Here is a 7058-nt window from a genome sequence, read left to right on the forward strand (position 1 = left end):
CTGAAATACAGCCTCTTGTGGGGTGAGGCGCGGGGACAGGATAGGGGGTCACTTGCTCAGTTCTGAAATGCAGCCACTTCACGGGTGGGATGTGGCAGCTGCTTAACAGTCAAACAGTGACACTGCACAGAGATTGCTTGCTTAGCACGGAAATGCAGCCTGTTCTGGGGTGGGACACGACAGCTAATTAGCAGGTGCACAGCAAAGAGGACCCATGAGGATCGCTTGCTCTACGCTGAAACGCAGCCATCTCTGGGGTGGGGCACAGCAGCTATTTAATAGCTGCACAGCGACGCTGCACAGAGATCACTCACTCAGCACTGAAATGCAGCCACCTCTGGGGTCGGGCACAACAACTGTGCTGAAATGCAAGGCTAAAGGCTTCATCGCTACAGGGCTCCACCTGCCTTGGGAACACATCTAGGCCTCACTTGCCAAGGCCCAAACTCCCGTGGAAGCCACGAGGCAGGTAGGACCCCCGTCACCCGCCTGACACCAGCGAGGGAGCCAGCCTGCGTGCTGCTCGCCCAGCCCACCTCCCTGCACCCCGGTTGCTGACGCCCAAGCTAATCCCTGCGTAGTGCATTAGCCGGTCACGGGGGCTTTAAAGTTTCATGCCCGCTGCTGATGCCACGATTTCATAAATGGGTCTAATCCCTGCTGTCGCAAGTCCCCTGGCAATGCCCTGAATGGGCTGTTTTGTTCCCCCTGCGGGGCGGTTTGGCAGGACCCACGGAGTAGAAGGGGAAAGCAGACAGGAATAATGCATGTGGACCCTCCCGCCTCAATTCGGGCGCAGAAGGCAGACGTGAAACCAAATATCACCCCCCCGGGTTGCTTCCTTCCAGCTCCTGATTGGTGGAGTCGCCTCCTGCCCCCCTCCCAGCTGTTCGCTCCCCTAAAGAGCCCGGCGGCCGGCGAGCCGCTGTTAACCCTTCGGCCGCCGGGCGGGGATAACAGCCGGGGCCAGAATGACGCAGACTGGGTCTTAAAGCGGCAGCGGCACTCATGTAGGTCTCCCCCTCTCCTCCAGAAACCGGAGGGGTGGGGGGGCTTGCAGCCCCCTAGCACCACGATCCCACGCGCATGGCAAACCTTCCTGAAGCAGCTTGACTGTCCTCGTTCTACAGGTGGGGAAACTGAGGCGGGGGGGGGGACGTGCCTACCGTCATGCATAGAGGTGTTGGCAGAGTTGCAGCCAGGAGTCCTGGCGCCCATCCCTGCAGCCTGCTCTAACCACTAGCCCCTATTCCCATCCCTGAGCAGGGAAAGGAACCAAGGGGTTCTGACTCCCAGCCCCCCTCCCTACTCGAACCACTAGCTCCCGCTCCCCTGACCCGGGAATAGAACCCAGGAGTCCTGATGCCCACCCCCTCGCTCTGAGACCCCACTCCACACTCACAGCTGGAAAGAGAACCCAGGAGTCCTGACTTTTAACCACACTACTCCCCCAGGGCCGCCCAGAGGATTCAGGGGGCCTGGGGCAAGGCAATTTCGGGGACCCCTTCCAGAAAAAAAAGTTGCAATACTATAGAATACTATATTCTTGTGGGGGCCCCTGTGGGGCCGGGGCAGATTGTCCCACTTACCCCCCCCCCCCCGGGTGGCCTTGCTACCCGCCTGTTTTCCACAATGCCCTGGCTCTAGCTTTGTGCATCAGCTGAAGGAAGGCAGGAAATGCTGGTGGCTGGTCTGGTTGTTACCTGACTCTCAGTATTTACCTTCCTTTGCAAATGGTTTTACCCTGTAGCCAATGTTCCCTATTAGCGCCACTTCCTCAGCAGGTCTTAGCCGAGAGCAGTCCCCCCCAGGGGCACGGATTACCCTGGCCTCTTGGCTTTTCCAGGCAGCAAGCATGGGCTTAGAGCCGCAGCTCTCTGATTTTCCCAGCGCGTGCACCACATCTTATTACACCGATTATTTTCTGGCCATCTCCTTCGGCCGGCTCCCGCCTCCGATCAGCCCGTGACGCCAGCCTCCGTCACCTACTGGCTACAATCGTTTTCAACCTGCCCCGGAGGCCCAGATCCTCACGGGGATTTAGGCACCGAATGCCCAGGGCAGTTAAATATTTTCAAGGCTCTGGGCCTTCATGCCGGTTCCTCAGCTTCCCCTCGCGCTTGGGAGCCGCTCCCCGTAAACATCTGCCAAGCTACCACATTGTTCGACTTCAAACTCCCACCTGGGATGCCTCCAGAAATCCGGACAAAGGTCAGGCTGCGGGCATGCTGAGACCACCGTGTGTCCGCTGACCGGTACTGAATTGTTTCCTTGTGCTCCCACTGTCTGTCTGTCTGTCTCCATGTGTTATCTCTTGTCTTATAGAGAGATTGGCAGCTCTGGGGGGCAGGGACTGTCTTTGAGTTCTGTGTTTGTACAGCGCCTAGCACAGCGGAGCACTGAGCCAGGGCTGGTGCTCCTCGGAGCTACTGTAATACACCTAGTAAATAATGTACAGTGCCTGGCACAACGGGGTGCTGGGCCATGACTGGGGCTCCTAGGAGCTACCGTAATACACCTAGTAAATAATGTACAGCACCTGGCACAACGGAGTGCTGGGCCATGACTGGGGCTCCTAGGAGCTACCGTAATACACCTAATAAATAATGTACAGTGCCTGGCACAATGGGGTGCTGGGCCATGACTGAGGCTCCTAGGAGCTACTGTAATACACCTAGTAAATAATGTACAGCACCTGGCACAACGAAGTGCTGGGCCATGACTGGGGCTCCTAGGAGCTACCGTAATACACCTAGTAAATAATGTACAGCGCCTGGCACAACGGAGTGCTGGGCCATGACTGAGGCTCCTAGGAGCTACCGTAATACACCTAGTAAATAATGTACAGCGCCTGGCACAACGGAGTGCTGGGCCATGACTGAGGCTCCTAGGAGCTACCGTAATACACCTAGTAAATAATGTACAGCGCCTGGCACAACGGAGTGCTGGGCCATGACTGGGGCTCCTAGGAGCTACCGTAATACACCTAATAAATAATGTACAGCGCCTGGCACCATGGCGTCCTGGGCCGTGACTGGGGTAATAATACAGATTATGGTGGCAGTTCCTTGTGGCATAGAAAGATAACAGTGGGCAGGTATTTCCTTGAATGTTGTTAATTATGTGCATTAAATTTCACCTCCAGAACCCAGCTGCGATCAGGGCTTCACGGTGCAGGGGGCTGCACATTCATATAGGCCTTGTCTTCACTCGGAAGAAAGGTGTGTTCTTGGAGAGGCAGTGTGGCGTAGTGGATGGCGTACTAGAGTGGGACTTCTGAGGTGTGGGTTCTGGCCCTGTGGGGGACCCTGGGTCAGGTCTGCTCCGTGCCTCAGTTTCCCCATCTGTAAAATGAGGATAATGCTCCGGCTTTCCTTTGTAAAGCACCTTGAGCTCTTCTGACGAGGAGAGCTAAGGATTATTATTGGCTAACACAGGGCAAAGCCAGGGTTTGTAGTTTTCACACGAGTTATCAGGGCAAGGGAAACCCTGGGAAACCCCCATAGTCTCACTCACGTGAAAATTACAAACTGCCATGGATCTGACCTCCTGTTAGCTGACACTACCCTTATTCCAAGTGAAAATGCACCCACAGGGAGACAGTCAGTGTCCCCTCCCCCAAGAACTGACAATCGCATGAGACCAAGGAAGGATTATGGGGAAACTGAGGCATGGTGCAATGACATGACTCACCCCTGCAGAAGAGCTGGGAATGGAAACCAGCCCTCTTGAGGGCTAGCCTTATCCCCCAAACCAGGCTTCCGCTTCCTCTTCCTCCCCGAGCTCTCTCTTCCTGCAAGTCAGCAAGTGGAAATCAAGACGTGAGCCAGCCCCTCGTGAGCAGCCAGCTCTCTGCAGATCACAGCACACGGGGACCTCAAGAGGAGTGAATGAGGAGTAGTGAGGGTCAGGATAACGGGCTGCTGCTGGGAAGGAGGGACAGAGCCTTTCATGGCTTGTCTGATCCAGCCCTGGCTAGCAGCCAGCACGGTCTGACGGGCTGTTTGCCTGGCCACAGACCACAAGGAAAATGTGGCATATAGCACAACTGGCTTCCGTTCACGGCACTTGCACCAGGAGGGTTCCAGAGGAAAGGCCTAATGCTGGACTCACTGACGTTGGTGTAAATCTGGAGTAACCTCACTGAAGTAAATGGGTTTACTCTGGGTTTGTGCTCAGATCAGAATCGGGGCCGGAGAGTGATTGGCCCCTTAGCCTGGACTTTCTGAGTCCTAGCAGAGAAACATTGACGGGGCAAACCGGGGGCATGATCAGACTCCACTCTTATAGTGTCCCGCATCCTCCATGGATCTCAAAGCATTTTGCAAAGGAAGGTCGTCAGCACTGGTGTAAGATGGGGAAACTGAGGCACAGACAGGGAAAGTCACTTGCACAAAGAAAATCAGTAGCATAGAACCTAGGTGCCCTGACTCATATTCTCCCCTACTTTAGCCACTAGACCCATGCTCCCCCCCACCCAGGATTAAAACCCAGGTGTCCTGGCTCCCCCCAGTGCCTCCCCGTTACTCTAACCTACTAGACCACACTCCACTCCTAGAGCCGGGAATAGAACCCATGTGTCCTAGCTCCCGGCTTTAAGCACTAGACCCCACTCTCCTTCTAGAGCTAGGAATAGAACCCAGGAGTCCTGGCTTCTAATCCCCCCCCCCACTTTAACTAGATCGCCCTCCCCTCCCAGGGCTGAGAACCAAATCCAGCCCTAAAGACCCCAGTTGCTCACCCATTAGGCCATGCTGCGGCCTCTCAACCAAACATCCCGGTAGTCCAAGGGAAGCCATCGTCTTTAACATGTTTTGCACCAGCTGCTCTCTGTCTAATGTGCTCAGATGACCCCCTTCTCCCCCCCCCAAGTATCTGACAGTCTCAGAGAAGTGCTATTACATGACACACACACAAACAGGGAAACCGAGGCACGGAGCATCCGTGCCCAAGCAAGGAACTGACTCTTGGTCTCCTGCATCCCTCCGTTGTGCCTATGCTGCCGTCCAGTGATAAAAAATACCAGACTGAAGGGCTGGGAAATTGATCTAGCCTCAGCAGAACGATTACCCCCTCCGGCTCTATGGGTCGAGTTCCCCATAAGAAGAGCCCTAATCCGGGGGCTGCGAGGGGCGGCTGATCTGGGTTTTTACCATTGGAGGCGAGAGCAGGATCCGGCCCCCTGCACTCCAGGAAGCGCCCAAGCCCAGCCCCAAGGGGAGATCCGATCTAGGCCCAGCCCTGACCTCAGGTGGGTTCAAGAGGCTTATAACTCTAGCTTATTTAAATTCCATTCTGGCCAGGACAACAGCAGCTTTCTCGCCCAGGAATGTCGCGGGGGGGGGAGCGGCCAGGGGCTTCTTGGCAAAGCGGCTGCCTCCGAGCGCCAAGTCGGTTTGCAGGGGCCCTTTGCCCGCTGCCTGGCACGGCTGGCTCCCCTCTGGCCTGGTTGCTGGGGTTAATGGAACCTCCCCCAGCAGGGGGCGAGCTTCCATTAGGAATCCCAGCCCGGACTGCGAGCCTGCGGGAACCTGAGTCAGACACTGGGGGGGCAGCAGGGGTCTAGGGGGAGGCAGGTTAGGGGGGGGAAGCAAGAGGTAGAGAAAGTCAAGGCTCCTGGGTTCTACTCCCAGATCTGGGAGTGGGGCCTAGTGGTTAGAGCAGGGGGGCTGGGAATTAGGACTCCTGGGTTCTATCTCCAGTTCTAGGACAGAGTGTGGGCTAGTGGTTAGAGCTGCAGGGACAGTGAATTAGAACTTGTAGGTTGTAAAAAGCAACAGAGGGTCCTGTGGCACCTTTGAGACTAACAGAAGTACTGGGAGCATAAGCTTTCGTGGGTAAGAACCTCATCTGGTAAGGTTGCATCTGAAGAAGTGAGGTTCTTACCCACGAAAGCTTATGCTCCCAGTACTTCTGTTAGTCTCAAAGGTGCCACAGGACCCTCTGTTGCTTTTTACAGATTCAGACTAACACGGCTACCCCTCTGAAACTTGTAGGTTCTATCCCAGAATCAGGCAGGCAGGCGGGCGGGTGGGCTAGCTCTCAGGACACCTGGGTTTTATTCTCATCTCTGCTGCTGAATTACCTTGGGCAAGTCACTTCCTTGTTCTGTGCCTCAGTTTCCCTCTCTATAAAATGGGGATACCAGTGCCCTCCACTCAGAGGTGGGGGTCGAGGCTCCACTCTTTAAGGCTGGCAATGCGCTTTGAGCTGGAAGGAGCTGTGTAAGGACATGGTAATTATTAGTGGTGTTTCACGGAGCTCACACGGGAAGTTCCCCCCCTGTGGCCTGTGATACCGGGAGCCTGAGGTCTAGATCCCAGAGGTCCCGCCTGGGCTTAGAATCGATGAACAGAGTAGCAGGCAATTCCTGGAGTGGAGAGGCTGTGTTACAAGAGGGAACCGGAGACATGCTCGGATAAAGGGACGGACACACACACAGAGGCGCTAGCCAGCTCTCCAGGCTACGGCCTCAACCACAAAACCAGCCTTTCTGGCTAACTGCTGCCAGCGTGACCGGCTTTACTCAGGTGAGTAACCTGCATTGAAGCCAATGGGCTACGTACGTGAGCAAAGCTGCCCATGGGATCGAGTGGAATCAGGCACGAGGCTAGGTGTCAGCTTAATTCGACTCCCTGCTCCGCCATTGACCTTGGGCAACTCGCTTCCCCCCCCCCCACACCGTGCCTCAGTTTCCCCTCCCACCTTTTGTATATTTAGCATCTGAGCTCTTTGGGGTAGGGATTTTCTCTCGCTCTATGTCTGTGCAGCGCCTGGCACAATGGGGGCCCTGATCTCAGTTGGGGTCAAGGCACCTGATGGCTGCAGGTGCATGTGGAAAAGAGAGGCTCCATCCTCTTCCGGTGGGGCAGGTGTGGCAGATCTCCCCTTACCTTGGGCAGGGACTTTGGGGGCAAGATCCCCTAGGCTACAGATAGGCCCAGGAGATCCCCAGCTCTCTGGGGCATCCTGGGCCGGTTCCCCTGGGTCAGGAGGGTCAGAGGGAGCCCCTTGAGTCTTGTTGATGCCGCTGGGGCTCTGGGCCCGGCGCTCAGGTG

Source organism: Chrysemys picta, chromosome 22, assembly GCF_011386835.1.
Source record: "Chrysemys picta bellii isolate R12L10 chromosome 22, ASM1138683v2, whole genome shotgun sequence".
In the NCBI taxonomy this organism is placed as follows: domain Eukaryota; kingdom Metazoa; phylum Chordata; order Testudines; family Emydidae; genus Chrysemys; species Chrysemys picta.